An 18,861-nucleotide genomic window follows, 5' to 3' on the forward strand; every position below is an offset into this window, starting at 1 on the left:
AAGGTATTTGATGACCTGGGAATGAGAACAGGCTGCTTTATTCCCCTGAATGAAACAACACGTTTGCATCCCAACTCGTCACAGCTGTCCGCCGGCGTATGATAATAACACTACAGCTTCAAGCCTCGTTCTCATCTGATGCCGTTCGGCCGCATTCCAGGTGGACATGGAAGGTTGTTTTTGGCGCCACACTTGTATGCCGAAAGCACCGACAGAGCAGACGTATTTGTTAAAATCAGAATGAGAACGGGCTGAACGAGGAGTTAGAAGCTAGAGGAGTCGAGCAACTCAAAACCCAATAAATTCTGTCAACCGCTTAAACCCACAAAGAGCAAAACCTCCAAATACTGACAAATCAACAACATTAATTCTGCTTTTTACTTTCTCCATGCACTACCATCGAAAACACTCATCATTTCTGCTGTTTCTTCCAGACATCCACCTAACCAAACTAGATTATGGCCTCTGAGTACAGACACAAGTAAGAGCCACAGTATGGGCTGTGGGGCTGTCCCAGCATGCACTGGGAGAGCCAGGTCACACCAGGTCGTTTGTTAATCACATGGCTGAGACACACACAGGCAGCGAGTTCACACTCACATTCACACTTACAAGTAATTATAGTTATTATTCCCTCTGAGCTGAATGTGTTTGGACTGAGGGCGGAAATTGGAGGAAATATTAGCCTCACACACACACATACACACACACACACACACACACACATATTCTCCATTTCCTGACCATTAAATGAGCAGCGAGCTGAATGTGCACAGTTTGTCTCATTAATGATCATAATGATGGAAACAAATATTTTGGCGTGGTACTCCGCATCACCTCACATGCCCTTCAACAAATATCCACCTGGTTACTTTACCTCAAGTTCATAAAAAAGTGTATTTTTATTTAATTATCAACTGAACATTATCACATTTTTACACAGTTATTTTTGGAGTGGTATTTGTTAACTTTTTTTGTAATTGAAAGGGGGGGTTGCAAATTCCTAATACTGAAAAGCTGATATGGGACAAGTGACAGATCCAAGCCGAGAGAGGTCGAGTCTCACAGTGTCTCTGCTTCCTGTTGATTTATTGTGAAAGTTGCGGAAAGTCTCTCAGAAACAACCTTCAGTCTGTGGAGTCTGAAAAGCATCATCACACCGAATCTCCCATGAGAAATCTGAAAAAAACATCATTTCAATCATTTTGCTTCACTGAATCAAATCTCATCACATCTTTGTTTCTCGGCCGTTCTTCCTCTCCCTTTATCTTTTGTTTTACTTCATCTCTCTGTACTTTTCTCTTAAAGGCATACAGTTCTGATGACTGTTTGTTTGTAATTTTCCTGACGTGTATTGAAGCTATTTCTGCTGTTGCATAAAGTGTTCGTCTCTGTGTCATTGAATGTCTTTGCGTCCTGGTGTCACCCCGGAAGCTATTTTCTTTTTCAGCTTTTTTTGCTTGTTCTCCTCCAACTTGTCTCCAGTTGTCATTTAGTCTCAGTCGTGTCTTTGTTTGTCAGCTTCACTTTTTGTTGTACTGGTTTGTGTATTTTGGTGGGTTTTTTTAATGTCATATTTACACTTTTCTCGCTATGAACTAAAGTCAAACTGAAACTAAGAAGATTTACCTAAACTCAAAAATCTGTTTTGCTTTTGTTTATGTCCCCTAAAATGACCTTCACTTTACTGTCTTGTCTCTGTGCAAAGTTTGTCATGAAAGAGGTGTTTTCACATTCCTCTACTGGAGGGGGCAACGTCTGTACACTTTCCAAAAATCTGAAATTCAAAATGAATCTTGGGTAAGCTAGACTACGTACGTCACTAATGCAAAAGTCAACTGCCGTCATATACGGGAAACAGAGACTTGACACGACATTGCCAGTAAACTCTGAATACTCAAGCAGAGAGCAAACAAAATTAAATTATTTATCATCATTCAAATGCAGATATCCGTTTATAGAGAATAACCAAAATGACCAGCATACATAAATGGAAGTCTTGGTCTGATTAATTTTTGTACATATCTGAGAAGTTACGTTTTTTTTCCTTCATTGCTTTATAAAAAGCACAAACTGAGTTTTGATTTGCTCTGTTTGTATGATACAGCTGTGACATCGATTGTCACTATGACGACATGGATGTTATGCCACCCGAGGGTCTGGTGGCTAAACTTCAAGGTTTAAGATTTGTCAGTGTTCATTTTTGTGCAGTTGGCCAACTTCTTCTGAGTTTAAATTTTAAAGGTGTACTTAAATTGATTGCAAAATTAAACATTTCTATTGCATTTATTCACACAAATTCATCCTTCAACTTTGTGTAGTTGCTGCAAATTTATCAATATTAAGAAACTGCACAGATGTGAGGTGTAGCAATGAGCGCACTGGCAGCGTCTGACTATCCAAATGATCAAAATAATTCTTTGTTTTTCTTTCTTAATCAGATTTTCCATATCATAATCCATTGTCATTTAGTTAATTTACCCCTAGTTTCACATTTTTTGCCACAAATTTTAACAGTTTTCCTGACATGTGCCACCACAAGTGGATTCTGTTTATGTCCACTCTTGTTTTTTTCTTTTCACTTTTGATGTAGCGTGCTGCCTCCAAAGTAAGCATGACATTCAGATAAAGCACGTTAAAAGTATCTCTAAACTTAGTCCAACTCCAGGTTAACTAGTCCAGCAGGACAAGTTGCTGTTCTCAGCTTTAGGCTGATGTTTCAGCGTTGCTTCCTGTTCAGACAGTCCATATCCCTAAAGCACTCTAATGCACTGAATGTTAGTCACTGGTGTGTGAAGTGTTGCTGTGCTCAGCTGATCTATCCCTTGGACCCGTTTCAATAAAGGCTAAAATAGAAATATCCCCCCCCCCCTCGAAAATGACCCGACATTGGCCGCCTTCCCGTCTCTCCTCCTCTCTGCTTTTTATCATTGGCTGGACTCCGGCTGGACGCTGCATGCCGGCGTTCCAAGAAACACTTCATTCCAAGTCTCACCTTGGTCCAAGGCTCACATTTAATTATGGCTCTGATTCATGGCCTCTTTGTTATTACTGTCAACTCCACTTTCAACCTCTGGACCAAACAAAGGGCTGTTTCCGTCTTTCTCCTTAACCCTTCTTTCTAATCACGTCTGCCATTTTCTTTTAACCCCCTGAATACCTTCCTGCCCTCTAACAGCTGAAAGTTTTAGATACGCCTGCCAGAGCAACAGAGATTTAGGTATGAAAATGATATTTTTTTCGAAAGAGACACAGAACAACTACAATTAGAAGCAAATGACTAAAAAACGACATTCACAAAAGACACTCACTTTGTAACAGTTATATACTTACATATAAAACAAACCAACATACTAAACCGTTACCTTTAAGGGTGTTACCAAGTAGTGCATGTAGAATACACACAGTGTATTATTGCAGTTAATATGGAACCAAAGTTCACAAAGTAACAATTGCTGAGGTTAGCATTTAAACTGATTGGCGTGTAAGTCAGCCACACAGCAGTGAAATGAAACACCTGCAGAGTTCATGGTTCACTACCACAATGGAACGAGTTTTACGGTGTGTTGCCATCATTCCACCGTTGCAGAGTAAAATGGAAATACACTGAACATGCTAAAGCACATTTGATTGCATCACCCACATGTGCCAATCACCCGGATAAAGAAAAAATACATATTATGTTACTTATTTTCATTATAAAAGAAGTTAGCAATGTTACCAAATTATAAATCAGTCCCCAGCAGGAGGATTGTGGCTGTCTTTCACGCTTGCACTACTGTATTTTCAGAATATTGGAAAGAAATGCATCCTTATCGATTTGTTTGTTTGTTTTCCTAAAATGCAGTATGAACTAAGCTATGACTTCTTTGTGCTGTGAACCCCTTAAAAAGACACAAAAAAACTTCAAGCGGATGCAAAACAACTCTGGGTGTCCATCTGAGCAAACAAAAATATTGTGTGGAGTTCCCCAAGGCTCTGTACTGGGTCTTCTTGTTCTACCCTGTACATGCTCCCACAATCCAGATTACAGGCAAAAACCGAAAATGTCACAAACCCATGCAGATGACACCCAGCTTTACATACCAACATCACTGAGCGACTATGGTCCCATGCAAACACCGATTAAGTAAAAAAAATAAATAATTGGATGTGGCAACAATTTGCCCAGTTGGACAAAGCTGAAATTTGTGCCAAAAAATATTAAAAAGCCAGTGCCAAACCTTTTGTCTCAGCAAGATTTATAAAAAAAGAGTCCATGTGTTTAATGTCAGTAAACACGACTGCTGCAATGTTGTCTTTAGCTGCAGCTGATTCAGGATCCTCGCTAATACCTGGACATCATCGCATCAGAATCACTTCAAATATGTAAAGCTTCGAAAGGTTTGGGGTCCAAATACATTTCTGCTTATAGGTTATAAACTATACAAAGCTCATAGCATAGCACAGTTTTTATTTATCACATTCCTGAAAAAACAAACAAAAAAAAGGAAATCATTATATCTGTCAGTTTTCGATACAGTTACTGCTGTCAATACAGTTTGGCCAGTAGTCAGACAGCACTGAGCTTTGATAGCCAGCATCCCTGCTTACAGTGCATCTGTGTTTATTGTTGCTGTTCGACTCAAAGAAGCAGCCAGAAAGAGACCTCAGGGACGAGAACATTTGGAGGGAGGGACTCCATATCTATCATTGATTCTTTCTTTGATTTGCTTCTCTGCTTTAGTACCTCATCTCTCTCTCTCTCTCTACAGTTTCATATTTTCTCCACTCCACTAAATTCTGATAAATTCATGATGTTCTCTGCACACGGACATGTTGTTGTTTTAGCTTCTGCATGACTTTTCTTTGGGGACAATGTCTTGTATCAGTTACATTTCTATACAGAGATTGACAGAGATTAACACTGTCAATGTCAGTATTGATTTTTTATGTAGGTCAGTATTAAAGTGATTTTTACAGCAAGTCAGAGTATCAAGGTTGCCATAGAGACTGAATCAATGTTCAATATAAACCTTTCATTTGATACAACAAAGAAATATGTAAAACCAACCCGTTTTCAGTGCAAAGTTTTCAGATGTTGTCCCTGGTCACTTATTTCCACATTATACATGGCCATAAAAAAAGCCATCCTTTTGCTGCAGTTTTAAACTAAGGATGGCGTTGGCTTGAAACACTGCTTGACAGCAACTTAATTTAAGGAGCTGTAAAGTCCCCTATGAGAGGGACTGGAGGGGTGGTGGATGGGTCCAACAAACACCGGACCTTCACCCGAGAGGCTTGTGTTTGCTTCTTGTATGACTGTTGAGTAAAACCCAACCTGTTCTCATTCAAAAGTCTACAAATACAGCTGCTTTTGCAATGATTTCAGCGTAAGATACCGACATCAAAAGCCACTTTTCATGTCCGCATGATACGTAGCAGGCGGCATCAGTTGAGGACACAGACGATGTTAGGTATTTACTGATTTACTGTTTTATGTCGTAGAACTAAATGTGAAAATCCGACCAATCATCAATCGTCTAACCAAAACTCCATTCAAAAAACCCATCGACTTTGACACTAAGGACCAGTAAGGGCAAAAATGCTCACTTATTTACAGGTTTTTGGGCTCATTCCTGCACCACTCTATTGTGCATAAACCGAACAAAACTGAAACTGAAACCTAACTGATTTTAACTACCTTTAAACAACCAGCCTGTTCTCATTCTGAAGTTGTCATTACTGCAGCTTTTGCAGTAATTTTGGTTTAACATACCGACGCCAAAAGCATACTTGCATGGCTACATGATGCACCACCAGGCAGCATCAGCTGAGAACATGGCCAGACAGAACTATTGAACTATTCGCTGTGTTAAATGTAGCAGGACAGACACATTGCAAACATTGTTGAAACGCTGCCAGTAATGATGTAATAAGGAGCATGAAGGTCCCTATAGGGCGGGTGGGATGGGTGATGGATGGATCCAACCAACCCAGACTTTCACGCAGGAGTTCCTGCCTACTCCTAAACAAGTGGAGCGGAAATATACTGATAAAACAGGAAATTCTACAAAAAAATATACATCCTGTATCTTGCAGCCCTGACAAATGCTGTTATTTGTGATATTGTTCATATTGTCATAAGTAAAGTCAATAGACACAATGGCAGGAAATCTATCTGTTGGAAACACTGATTCACACTTTCCTGCATTTCAGAAGCAGCTGCAAACACTTTTTGTTTTGGCTTTCTAAATTTGACTTTATATGTTTCAAGGCCAGGCAAGGTGCTCTTTGAATTGCCTGGGCTTCTGTGCTTTAAAACACAAGGGCAACGAATCAAATATTTATCAAGCTTATACGTCTGCCTGTCAAGAAAATTCTTAGGGAGGCAAACTGAACATCAAAAAAGCCTTTCAGCTGCTGAAGGAAATGTCAGGAAAAAAACGACAAGCTTACACAGCTTGGTACAGGGTGTGTATTCTGTGTGTATTCATGCCTTTCATCAGATGAAAGCTCGGCTTAGATTTGTAGACACACGTAATAATGCTCTCAGGGTGCCAAGGTTTCCTTCTGCATCCCTTGCTCCCAAATGTTTCACCCTATTGCTTATTGCCAGCACGCCATGGTTTACTGTGTTGATTGCTTTCTGTTGAACCATCCTGCCAAGACAGGGAAAGTTCCTCCAATAGGAACAACACTGTTGTGCTGAAGTCTTTAAAAAAATGATAATCCTCAATAAATCTCTCTCCTGTCATCACATCATGCCTGTACATCTGCAGCTTCACTGGCTGTCAGTCACAACACCTTATCCAAATCCCCATCATCGCCTAATACTTCCTCAGGAATGACACTGATCTGTCACTGTGAACAAAGCAGGATAAAACACTGAAGTGACTTCTGGGCCTCCGAAACGCTGTGTGAAAGCTGCTCATGTCTAAAGTCTTTACTAGGTGCTAATTCTACGCAGTCATCGGGGCTGCTGCAATTATCTCCGTTTTCAGATCATCATTGTGTCTGACCGCCAAAACCAGGTGAGATCAGGCAGTAGGAGTCTGTGGTGGCAGCACTCTGTCATCCACAGATCAGATATCACTCTGTCACAGAGACACAGCTGTGCATGAAGTACATGAATGTATGAGACACAGCAGGAGTGACGGAAATTGACCATGAAAAAAGCCTCCGACTCAGAACTCCCCTATTTCTATGAAGTTAACTTCTCTCACAGTAAAGTTTTTGTAAAAAGTAACAGCCATCTTTCCTCCATTGATAAACAGAGAATACATTTTCTTCTTTTCTTCTTTTAAATCACTGCACTGTTTACTATGACAATGGCACATGATGTGTTTCAGTTCGTAATGTGGAAATGCGAGAGATTTTTGTAGCAATTAAAGAGTTGAACTTTTTTGCTGAGTGTCTAAGTCTTCACCGGAGTAATTTGTCTGTGATTTTATGGATATTACTGTACCTGATATATGCAAAGCCCCTAAGTACTATGATATAAGTATGCAATACATAATGTATCATACTAGTATGTTATATGGAGCTGGGACACGGTGCCAAAATCCTCATAAATCCTTCTACTTCCTGCTGCTAAGATGATTTCATTACTCGCCTGCCCTCCATGTTTGCACTTAACACTTTGTAGTATCCTCTAGGTCCAGCAAAGGAGTTTAACGCATTTCCTTCTTTTCTATCTTCTTGCTTTTTGTGACTTTTGCTGCTGCATTGCTACGTTTCTTAGACTGGTAAAGCATCAACTTTTGGTGGAATAGCATGCAACTGTCTGCAGGAATGTGTATCACATATATGTCACATACAGTGAGGGTCTTGTATGCATTTAAACAGAATGGGGACCAACTCAAACCATTGCTCCTTAAAACCATCTGTGGTCAAAATACAGCAGTGTAATAATGTAACAGTCCAAACATTCTGGCCAGATAAATGAATCGTGGTAAAAATATATTTTAAGAGATGTATATATTAATATTTCTTGGTTTAAAGTGTAAAAATGATGATGTTTTGGCTTTCAGTGAGATTTAAAAAAGAAAATAAAAATCCTGAAGGTGTTAATGATTGTCTGATCTGTCAAATGCCCCAAAGTAGTTTGAATTTAATGTTAAAATACTGCGCCTGAAAACTCACCGTTTAAAGCTTTAATGTGACGGATGTCTATTGAGGTTGCGCTTTTAATCTCTACTCGTGTACCTTTGATCTACCTTCAATTAAACATCATCAGAATTCTTAATCGTACATGCTCCTCCGGTGGTCTCCGAGCTCACACTTACACAGCAGGCGTCCCTGAAGAATAAACCTGCCAGTTAAAATCAAAGACTCCCTGGTTGCTGCGTTATTAAATACTTGCAGAATCCATTTAACTGTCATAGTCACACAATTGCTCCCAAGTTACTGCACGCCCCGCCAGAGAAAGCAACCGAGCGGGCTGACTTTTATGTCTTTTGTTTTATTGAGTAAAGAGTTTTCTGTTGATATTGTTTGATGCTTGATGGTGTCTATCCTCTGTAGTGCTGTTAGCTAGCTGCTTCAATGATGCAGGGCATCAGAGTTTATCAGAGACTGCAAATTCATTAGTGCGCACAGGAGGAGACAAATCCAGGTTTTTCAAAGTGTACCCTGACGGTGGCGCTAGAGATCTAATCAAAAAGGGTTCATCCCCTGATCACCAAATGGATTTTTACATTTTTTGTGCAGGTGAATAATAGGTTGAGGATGTCAATGAAAATCATTATGATTCAGAAATAATTTTGCTTTGAACCAAAGAGTCCAAGGGCAACAGCCGAGGATGACAGAAAAAAGTAAAGTACTATTCTGATCAAACAAACAAGCAGCCCATAGTATTCTTATGAAAGTTTGTTCTAACATTACACAAATCTTCTATGACAAGGCACACAAAGAGTTTACCTTGAAAGCTTGAGTGCTGCATTGATAGTTCGATAAAAATCTCTTTCTGGAGAAAGTTGCATTGTTCTGAACCTTCTTCAAGTTTTGCTAAACAAATACCCCTTTTCAAATAACAGGTTATGTTCTGGATTGTGCAACTAATTTTAAATAAGTTGGAGAATTTCAACCAAAAATACATTTGTTCGGAGTTTTATAAGTTGGTTCTCAACTGGAACAAAAAAATCGCAGGTTTGTCTTAACCGAAGAGCCGTGACATCAGCGTGCACATTATATTCTAAAGAGTGGATAAGTGTTATATTATAGGGGGGAAAGTATGCAGTAGTCTCATTAATAGTTGGTCCATGCTTGTTTTTGGATAAAAACAAATATCTGTAACAGAACCAAAGTTTTCACATAATCAACAGAATCCACCGTCTTGCTTCTACTATTTACTTGCGTTGTTCATTGTGCAATGCCATCTATTGATGACGCAATGTTGATTACAGTGGTTTTATTAAAAACTGGTTTACTGGATAGTACCAACATTTCAAGGGTGCTGAACTGAACCCTTTCAAAAACCACAGCTAATTTGGTTGAAAAGGGGAAAAGGGTCTTAAGTACCTGGTCCATAATATAGTGGTTGAAGGACAAGAGTAGTAATATAAAAAGTGTCCATGTTAATTATAATAGCATATTTCATGTTTTATAGCAAGATGAAATGGGGGCCAAAGAGGACAAGGGGTGTTATATACTGCACCGACTGTTAAGTCCCTTGAGATAAATTTGTAATTTGTGAAATTGGGTTATATAAATAAAACTGACTTGGCATTCATCTACACGATAGCGATGGTGGGTGGTGTGGTCATGGACTGATATTTTCCATTAGTCCTTAGAGGGATTCTCATGTGAAAACCTGCAGAAACAGCTCCCTCTCCCAAAAAACAAGCATCAAATTCAAAGAAGACATAAAGGGGCCATATCCACCAAAAGGAATGAACTGCTTTTGCAGCCACTTAACCTGTGCAAATGAGAGAAAAAGATAGTGTGCAATCCACAAAGAACGCTCAAAGGGTGAATGCATGCAAACTGCATGCAAACTCGTGTGCGTTTCCCATTTGCATGTGTGTAAATTAGGGAATACTCAAAAATTCGGCGCAAAATTGCCCCCTTCCTATGCAAATAAGCCTCACTGCAAATACCATCTAATTCACAAAGACCAGAGCTAATTGCCACAGGCAGTTACAGTGCTGCTATTTAACACCATTGAAACCTATATATTTTAATAAGTGCAATTTCTCTCTCATCAAAGCTCGTGAGCTTTAAATGATACTGAATTGATAATAGTGAAATTATGGGTGAAATCTGCAGTCAGAGGTGGGGAACTAAGTGGGTTGGGAGCTTATATCAGATTTTGAATGAAACAGTTTGATGGAGCTCAGGATTCATCCATAAGGGCTGCCTTATTACAAACAATTTCAGCATATAAACCTGGGATCTGCAGCCGACCTGTTTGGGTGTGAAGCATAATACAGAACAATAATAACCATCAAATTCTGCCTGATCCTCTTAATGAAGCAACCACAGCAAAGTGCGTAAAAGCGCAAGGCCTATGTCTAAGTTTGGAGACACACTACAGCCAGCTGCAACACACAACCAACTGTGGGCAACAAAAAAAAGACGGTCTGCAAAAATTTGTGCTCTCTGCGGTTTCCATTATGAACTAATTTGTGTTCTTAAATATAGAGTAAAGCCTGAAACACTGAGAGGAGGTCCGCTTACTCAATTGAATGCAAAAACAGGGTAAATTGCGCTCAGCTGCCAAACTCTGTCGAAGCGTTGGCGCCAACATATAATTAGTTCAAATGCTTTTGTGGTTAGGGTGCTAAAACAGGGCAGATTGAAGATGCTAATTCTGCCTAAATCATGGTGCTATCAGCGGGTGCAATCCATCTTTTGCAGATCTGGCCCATAGTAAAGGCACACCCACTGGCAGCAGCTGACATGCAGTTTAGCTTGCTAACATTTGCCTAATAGCAGTAAACACAAAGCACAGCATTAGTTTGGCAGGCGTTTGGCCATTGACCAAAGTATTGGACAAAGAGAGGCGCTTAAGCAAATGCCAGAGGATCACCAAAGTCAACTGGATTCAACTTCGGGGAAACAAGAGTGTCTGAACCAAATTTCATGCCTGTCCTTCCAATTGTTCTTGAGTTATTTCAGTTTGGAAAAAAAAGTGGTGGACAGACTGATGTCAAAATGCTAAAAGCACATCCAGGCAGCCACCCACGCTGGGCCCATTGTGGTTGTATTCTGGTGCTGGAGGACCAAATTAGCTCCAGTTGTCACCACTCAGGCCAGCTTTATGCTCCTGTCTGCCTCCAGGATGACACCAGTGTTGCTCTCTGATTCTGATACATCATCCCTTCACCATGTGTTCCAGATTTAGGCCACTTTATGGACGAGAAATTCTGGCGACCTGGGTAGTTATTTTCCTCAAAAGATTACATTTTCGACCGACCATCTCTGTTTCTCAGTTATTCAGAACTTATTTATCGTGGGTGAAACTGTCTGGAGGTTCAAACATCATTACTCAGACAGAATAGAATTGAAAAACCTTATATAAATGAAGCGCAGATGTGCAGAAATTTTCTATTTGAGATATTGATGTGAACCGAGAGAACGCAGGCATGTCCGGAGTGCGACTCAAGGACACTCTGGCAGGACACACGCTGCAGTCTGCTGCACTAACTGAATTCGTGACCTTTCAGTCAGGCGGCGGCCTTTCTTTGGCTACAGACTTTCAGGGGACAGAGCGGACTTTAGCAGCTCAGAGGGGACAAACTGTCAGGGAACTGATAACATTTAGATTTGTCAGGAAAGAGACACAAAAAAAAGATACAGAGGCGGCGTAGAGAATTCACTTCAGTGCTGTGTTTCGCTCCACCTTACCCTTTTTTCTTCTTATTTCTATTCTCTGCATTACAGTTCAGAACAATTCAAGAGGCTTTACTGGAATGAGAATAATTTCACCAAAACCTCTAACAACAATGAAGAGATGTTATCTTGTAATGACAGTGGATGTGAATGTTTTAGACATTTTAGTGCATGCCTTTTTGGCCCAAATTCTACTTTCCTTCTAAAGAGAGAATCTCTTGTAAATATTCCAGTTTATAGAGCCATTTCTTGCTTCTACTTTGAACTACAGTAATATGTTTGCTCACACACAGTACCACATATTTATATTGTGCTCACCATTAGTTTGATTGGTTTAGATAATCCAGAAAACCTGTTGGCTGGTTTACAACTTCTGGGACCAAAGCGCCAAAAACTGCAGTTCCTGTAACAGCCACTAGAGGCTGGCGCGAAGAGTAAGTCAATCCTCGTAGACCCCAATGTTAAAATGCACAACTTTTCACGGAAATAAAGATTTTACAAAAAGCAGTTTTGGTCTCCATAACAAATTTATCCAGTCATAACAAATGTACAGAGGGTGAGATTTCTTTTCATGTAACTCACTTGATTGCATTTTTTCAGGACTAAGAGTTCAGCATAATTAAGTGAGTAACAAAATGTGTGCCATCTATTGACAAATGGCTACCATGGCGACATAGTTGGTTAGGCAACCATGGCATAACCCAGATTCACATGTTATAGGCACAGTTATAGCTCTCATTAATTGAGTGTGTTTTTTCTTTTCATGAAAGTTAATTCCAAAGTTTTGGTCGCCTAAAAAAAGTCTTATTCGGCATGTAGCTGTACACAAAGCCCTCTGTGGAGTTGGAAGTTTAGTTTTGCTGGTACGTTTTGTTTTTATGGTTTTAAGCCTATATGTGGTTTTGAGTAAATGCACTGTGCTAACTGAGGTAGCAGCTGGGGTTAGAATTTGCTCCAAAACTGAGATCACAACAGCCAAAATGACAAACTCTTTGCTTCAAATCACACGTCCGCAAACCAAAGCGTGACATCACAGTGTCAATGCGCATTACTTTATACAATGTCTATGTTTACAACCTGACCTGGATGTGTTTCTTGGACTTTTCTAAATCTTTTTCGCTGTGTACAATACTATCTGAACAGATAAAACTGTTTGACTAAATTTACAAAAAGAGCATATGATTAGTAAATTGCCTTTTTTCCCCTGGAGCTGTCAACTGCAACTCACTGCCGTAGAATTGGAGGCTAAACAGAATCGAGCACAAGCCTTTCGTCCACTAAAGCTAAAGTAACATGGAATAGCAAACAAAAGCATCTGTCAAAAGAATAAATGGAAATGCACAGTAACAAAGCACTATCATAGTGATGAGAATTTCAGGAGCTGTTTTGGAGGTGGTACAGCTGTGAACCACCTCCATTTGCTGATGAAGTCTATAACATGAAACCAGTGGAAAAGGCAACGTGAAAGACCTTGAAATTTTTAAATTTTAAGAAAAAAGTTAATTTCAGTCTCCATCGACAGCACACTCTTTTCTCTGCAGATTTCCAGGATTCCTTAACTTTCATTTTGTTTTGTTTTTTTCCTCCTGGCTTCTCTCTCCATCTCTTTCCTCGTACTTCGTGCTCTCTATTTGTATCTCCTGCTCTGCTTCTATTTCCTTCTCCCGCTTTCTTTTTTTCTCTCCGTTGGTAATTAAGCGGGCAGATTTTATGCTTTTCGGTCTGACAATAGCAGCTCCTGAGGCAGCCACATCAATGCCAGGGCTCACTGTCAAAGAGCTGCCAGATAACACACACACACACACACACACACACACACACACACACACACAAATTAAAGAGTAGAATGTGAGCCAAGATGTACTTGCGTATTATATAGACGTACACTCTCAAATAAAAACCACAGACTCAGATCGATCTAGGATTGTCTCTGATTGAGCGTTGCTTGCATATTAATGATCGAACATATAATTAAAAATGCAGAGTACTGAATCACGCACACACACATCAACGAGCGTGCGTCCTTGATCTCTGCTCCAAAGACTTTGTACTGTTTTTGATGCAACTTCACAAAGTCTGCACGGACAAAAAAGAGCAACTTCTGGTAATCAACCAGCTCGGCCTGTCAATCGCTGTTGGAGTGTGTGAGCGTGTTGGTGTGTGTCACCATGGAAAGAGCAAGTCGTCGGTAAGGGGCAAAACCCATTGCTCTTGTCTATTATTCCCTCTCTTTGAATGTGAGAACATTTTTAATTTTTTTTTCTTTTATCAGCGTTCTCTCTTTTCGCTCGACTCCCCCACTTTTATTTTTTTCAGCTCTCTCTCTCCATCTATTCACAGGACCACTTGTCTTCCATTAGCCTCTCCATACAGCACACTCCAGCAGCGAAAATGAAAAGAGTGCAGTCAGTCGGTCCCGGCGTCCGGCTTCATCAGAACATTTATGCTGTTGCTAGGAGACGTGAAACCCCTCGGACCAATCCGGTTGGCTGCGACCTCAAAGCAATTCTTATAACAAAACACCTCACAAAGACGCTAAGTGCCTCAGTGTTTCAGTGCTGCGTCCAAGGGCACTCCAACAACTGGGATGCAAAAGTCGACAAACTACAAGCTTCACTACGTCCTCCCTGAACAATGTCACTGTTTCACTTTTTGTTTGAATCCGAGTGTTACAGCTTGTCTGAGCTTTTCAGCGGCAGACAATGAGCACTCATCGTCAAACTGACCTTGAAGACACCATCAGAGACTATTTAAAAGATCTTGAAACTGTGATGACACATTAAAATAAAAAAAGGAGGTGATTTTAAGGACACACAAATGGATATAAACTGGAAATAATGGCTGTCTGGAGGGAAGGATATCAGGCTAAAAACTGATGCAATGATGTGGAAAATGATCAGTAATAAGTGGTGCTATTCAGACCCTTTTCTGGGTTTGTGATGCGTCATGACAGCCAGAGTCATAATAGATGCCTGAGCTGTCGTCATATCAAAAATACTCCATGAAAAGTGAACAGCATGCGTCACAACAACTATGTTCTGTGTAAGCTGGCACACCTGCAGCGTGTTGTCTCATTGTAACTGTTTGACAGGCACCGCACGCTACAAAAAATGAGTCACACTCCTGTCTGATTAAAAAAAAATTAAAATTCAGATCCTAAAAAAGTAAATACACTCCAACAAATCAAGTATTGCTTACTGACCACTAGAAGACTTTTAAAAAGATTTTGCAGAAATAGGTCACTATTTGCAAGACTAGATTGCTTTTGAGATTATTTTCCATCTTGTGCTTGGTCGAGAATATTACACTAAACTCCCTTGAAGAAAAAATACATTTTAACATTTCCTTATGTGACCGCAAAACACAGAACTCTAGAAACACAAGATAACGTGTCAAATATTAACAGTCTTTCTGTCAGTTTGGCAGCAACATAATCCTTAATGATAAACTTTGTTCGCACACAAGCTTTAGATTTTGTCACCTCAAATCACTACCAGGCTTTGTTGGTTAGCTGCGCAATTTTAGTACGAGGAACCATGAAAATGAGCAACATGTCTGCATCCCAACTCTTTAACTGTCACCACTCGGTCAGTGCCGTTCACATCTATATCTACAAGCTATGGTATCCTGTTGGCATTTTGAGACAACGTGTCACTTTATGTCTGTTAAATGCATGTCTTTCCAAAATACACCAAAATGTAAAATTTCTGCTCATTAGATGTATACAGTCTTTTTCAAAATAATTTTACTTCAGTAAAACATCATATTAAGTGGCTCAACTTTAGGGGGAGTGAGCGTGTGGCTCCTGGGTGAAAGTCAAAGGGTTTAAAAAAAAAATTCTTGCATTAAACATCCAACTATGCACCATAAAATGGTCACACCAAAAAAATCTCACACCAACACTGAACTGACTTAACTGTGTCCTAAAATCTAATTAATAATAAATTTAAAGCCATGTGATGCTAAAACTCCTGTCAATGTGTGTGTGTGTCAAACCTGTCGCTGGTGTGGAGCTCACACTCCTGCAGCAGCAGATAAAACCCATAAAGTCTGTGGTCATATGAAGTCAAAAATGGTGCATGTGATGGAGCTGGCATTGCAGCCACCAAGATGTTCGAAAGTATGGCAATGCTCCAATCACATCATCGGTACTGAATGAAGTGTTTTTTCTTGGTTTTGTTTTTTATATAATACTCTATAATACCGCATGCCAACATTTGACAATTAGCATTGAGCACAAAGTATTAATTTCGCAAGTCATGAGCCAAAGTTTTGGAGAAGTACTTCTGTTTAACATTCATCGAATCAGAAATCATCAAACTCACAATGTACCAGGCTTACTGTGAATGGAGCGAGCGCTGGTTACTGTTACAAACGTGGATGTATTAAAGGAAGTCTGGATATAGCCATGGAGGCGAGCTGCTCATTGGTGCATGAAGCAGAAAAAGCTCTTTTTTGCAGATATAAAATACCTACCTGATCTACTGGCCCATAGGGCGTGCTAACTAGAGACTTACAGGTAACTTCCGCCAGCAGACCGACTGACCTACAGGTTTGTGCTTTACTAGCTTGAAAGAGGTCATCTGTTTCTGTGAATGAGAATATTTTGAGTCCTCAAATTTAAGATCACCACCACAGTAAAACAGAATCTTATATTAAGGCCAAAACATTAAAGAAATGTATTTTTTAACATGCAAAATATTACAAAACAAACTGTGAAAGCCATGTTTGTGGATTAAAGAAAATGCACATGGTGGGATGACAGAAATTTAAAAAAGTAACCAAGAGGCCACAGGTGTGATGCCCAAAGCAGGGAATGAGTCCCTCCACCTGCTCACTGTGACCCCATCAGTGAATCACTTGAAATACCATATGACTAGTGAAACGCTTTGAGGATGTGGGTCACCAAAGATGAGCCTTTGGATAAAAAACACAAACACTGTGTGTGGCATTTGAAGCAGGAGCGTATTTATAATCCTGTATCACTCTGCTGTGTTTTATTGTGTGGAAACTGAGGTCATTTGACAGAGTTAGTTACCTGAGGGAACCTGACATTTAAATAGGCCTCCTCGTTATCGCTCGCGTTCTCCCTCGCTCGCCTCTTGCTCTCGATCTTGCTCCCCCGTCCTCTAATGTCTGATATCCACTGACTTTTCTCCTCTGTATCCTCCGTCCGTTTTTCTCATCCGCTCTGCTCTCCAGCCTTTTCTCGCATTTCCACCCACCGATTCCAATTTTTGCCCTGGCTTCGTCTCTTCCTCCACTCGTCCTCTCTCACCTAACACTCCTCTCTCTCTTGCTCTTTTGCCTCGCTCTAAGCCCGCCGTCAGTCACCTCCACAAAACCAAAGATGCAATAAAGATCAAATTCTCTCCAACCTGCACCTAGCAACCAGGTGAATGCCTGTGTGAGAACGAAAAAGGCCACTCAACAACAGCAGAAAACTAAAACAAACACCCACAGCTGGATTTCAGTGCTGATTGTTCCCTCTGCAGCACAAGATGGGTGCATCATCTTTGATTAAACTCGATTGTGCTCACTCTTTCCCACAGTAAACATTCTTTCACCTGCTTTCAGGGTGTTGGTGGGTGGGTCTTTTCTCATTACAGAAAATTAGATTATTCCATATGGTTGCCATATGGAATATGACCCCTGCTGGACCCCCTGTGGTTTCCCTACTGGGCAAACAGGACGGCGGATGATGCAGTCAGCATGGGACTGCACTGCATGCTGTAACACATGGACTCCCCAAGGACAAACACAAGGATCCCGACTTCAGCTCAGACGTCCTTCACACCACCCAGCTCACTGTTGACCCTTTCAATTACATTAGCTCTCCTCTTGAACCTTTCCTGTTTAGGCCACTTGGAAGTAGGCCGGGGTTTGTTAGGTTTGGCTTTGCTAGTATTTTTTTTTGTTTGTTTTTTTTAATATGTGGGATATGTGGTATATGGCAGTAGACGGGTTTTTGTTAACCCTCAGATTGCGCAAATTGAAATTGCAAATACAAAAGAAAACTTGCATGTGCTCACATGAGGTGGTACTTCAGGCGATTCAAAAAAAGGCATATTTTGCAAAACTGCAATGGAAACATTTTTTTCTGCTATGATGTGTAATTCTGGGTGGTGGTGATGTGACTTTATGGATGCCAAGTGCTGTTAAATTCAAAGAAGGAAAAAAAGTACAACAAAGTCACATGACAGTCGACAAAAAATGACTTGGTATTTGTGGGCGGAGGAAGAGACAGAGATCTTAACTTATACGAGACGACAAAATTACGGTGACATTAGATTGGCTTTATCGAGCGGCTGCAATAGAAATAAAACTGCCAAAGTTTTGAACATCCATCGCCATGGTTATGGGAATGTTATTGTGAGAGGAAAGTCACGTAAAATTGTGAGACAAGTCGCGTAACATCACTCAATGAAAATGCAGTCATCTCGTAATTGTGTTTTATTGAAATTTCAAAAATATCTCTCGAGTTTTGCACACCATCTGTAATGGCAACCCACCTAGCGTGTGGCACCAACAAGATGAGTGCGAGGGCAATGCTCTGAGCCCAAAGCCACTTTAGACATTTTTTGGTCTGCCTGGATTTTAAGCTTTTATAACATCATGTAATAAAGATAATTGTTTTCAGATAACCTGGGATATGATGTCACTTGAATGCAAAAATACTACTAAGCTTTTTTTGTTTCCTCAAACAGTTCAATATTAGATCTTTAAATATGGATTTATTGTACAAAGTCCCCGAAAAGATGCTCAAATTCCAGGCTGGAGAGGGAAGCTTCTGTAAGGGCTACGATTGCACCGAGAGCGGCGTAGTCAGCACAGCCGCCAGCTTCCTGCAGAAAAAAAGAGTAAGGAGCTTCGATTTACTGGTCAAACTTCACGAAATTATCTATAAACTATACACATTTTTTTATTGCATGACAACAATCTCAGCTACAAAGAGCAGACTGGAGGAGTGGTGGGTGGGTCACACAAACTCAGGCATGTGCCTTAATGCTCCATACCTAACTATCTGCATTTGTTGACATAAAGGTA

The 18,861-nt window shown here is 40.2% G+C and overlaps 1 protein-coding gene across 2 annotated transcripts in view; it reads right to left on the bottom strand.

Moving 5' to 3' along the window:
• LOC121958114 (glutamate receptor ionotropic, kainate 5-like) overlaps positions 1–18,861 on the bottom strand; it is a 231,366-nt gene that overhangs the window by 142,556 nt on the left and 69,949 nt on the right. The window lies entirely within an intron of this gene.

The sequence above is a fragment of the Plectropomus leopardus genome, chromosome 17, assembly GCF_026936395.1.
Source record: "Plectropomus leopardus strain MGB_pleo_1.0 chromosome 17, ASM2693639v1, whole genome shotgun sequence".
NCBI classification, from domain to species: Eukaryota; Metazoa; Chordata; class Actinopteri; order Perciformes; family Serranidae; genus Plectropomus; species Plectropomus leopardus.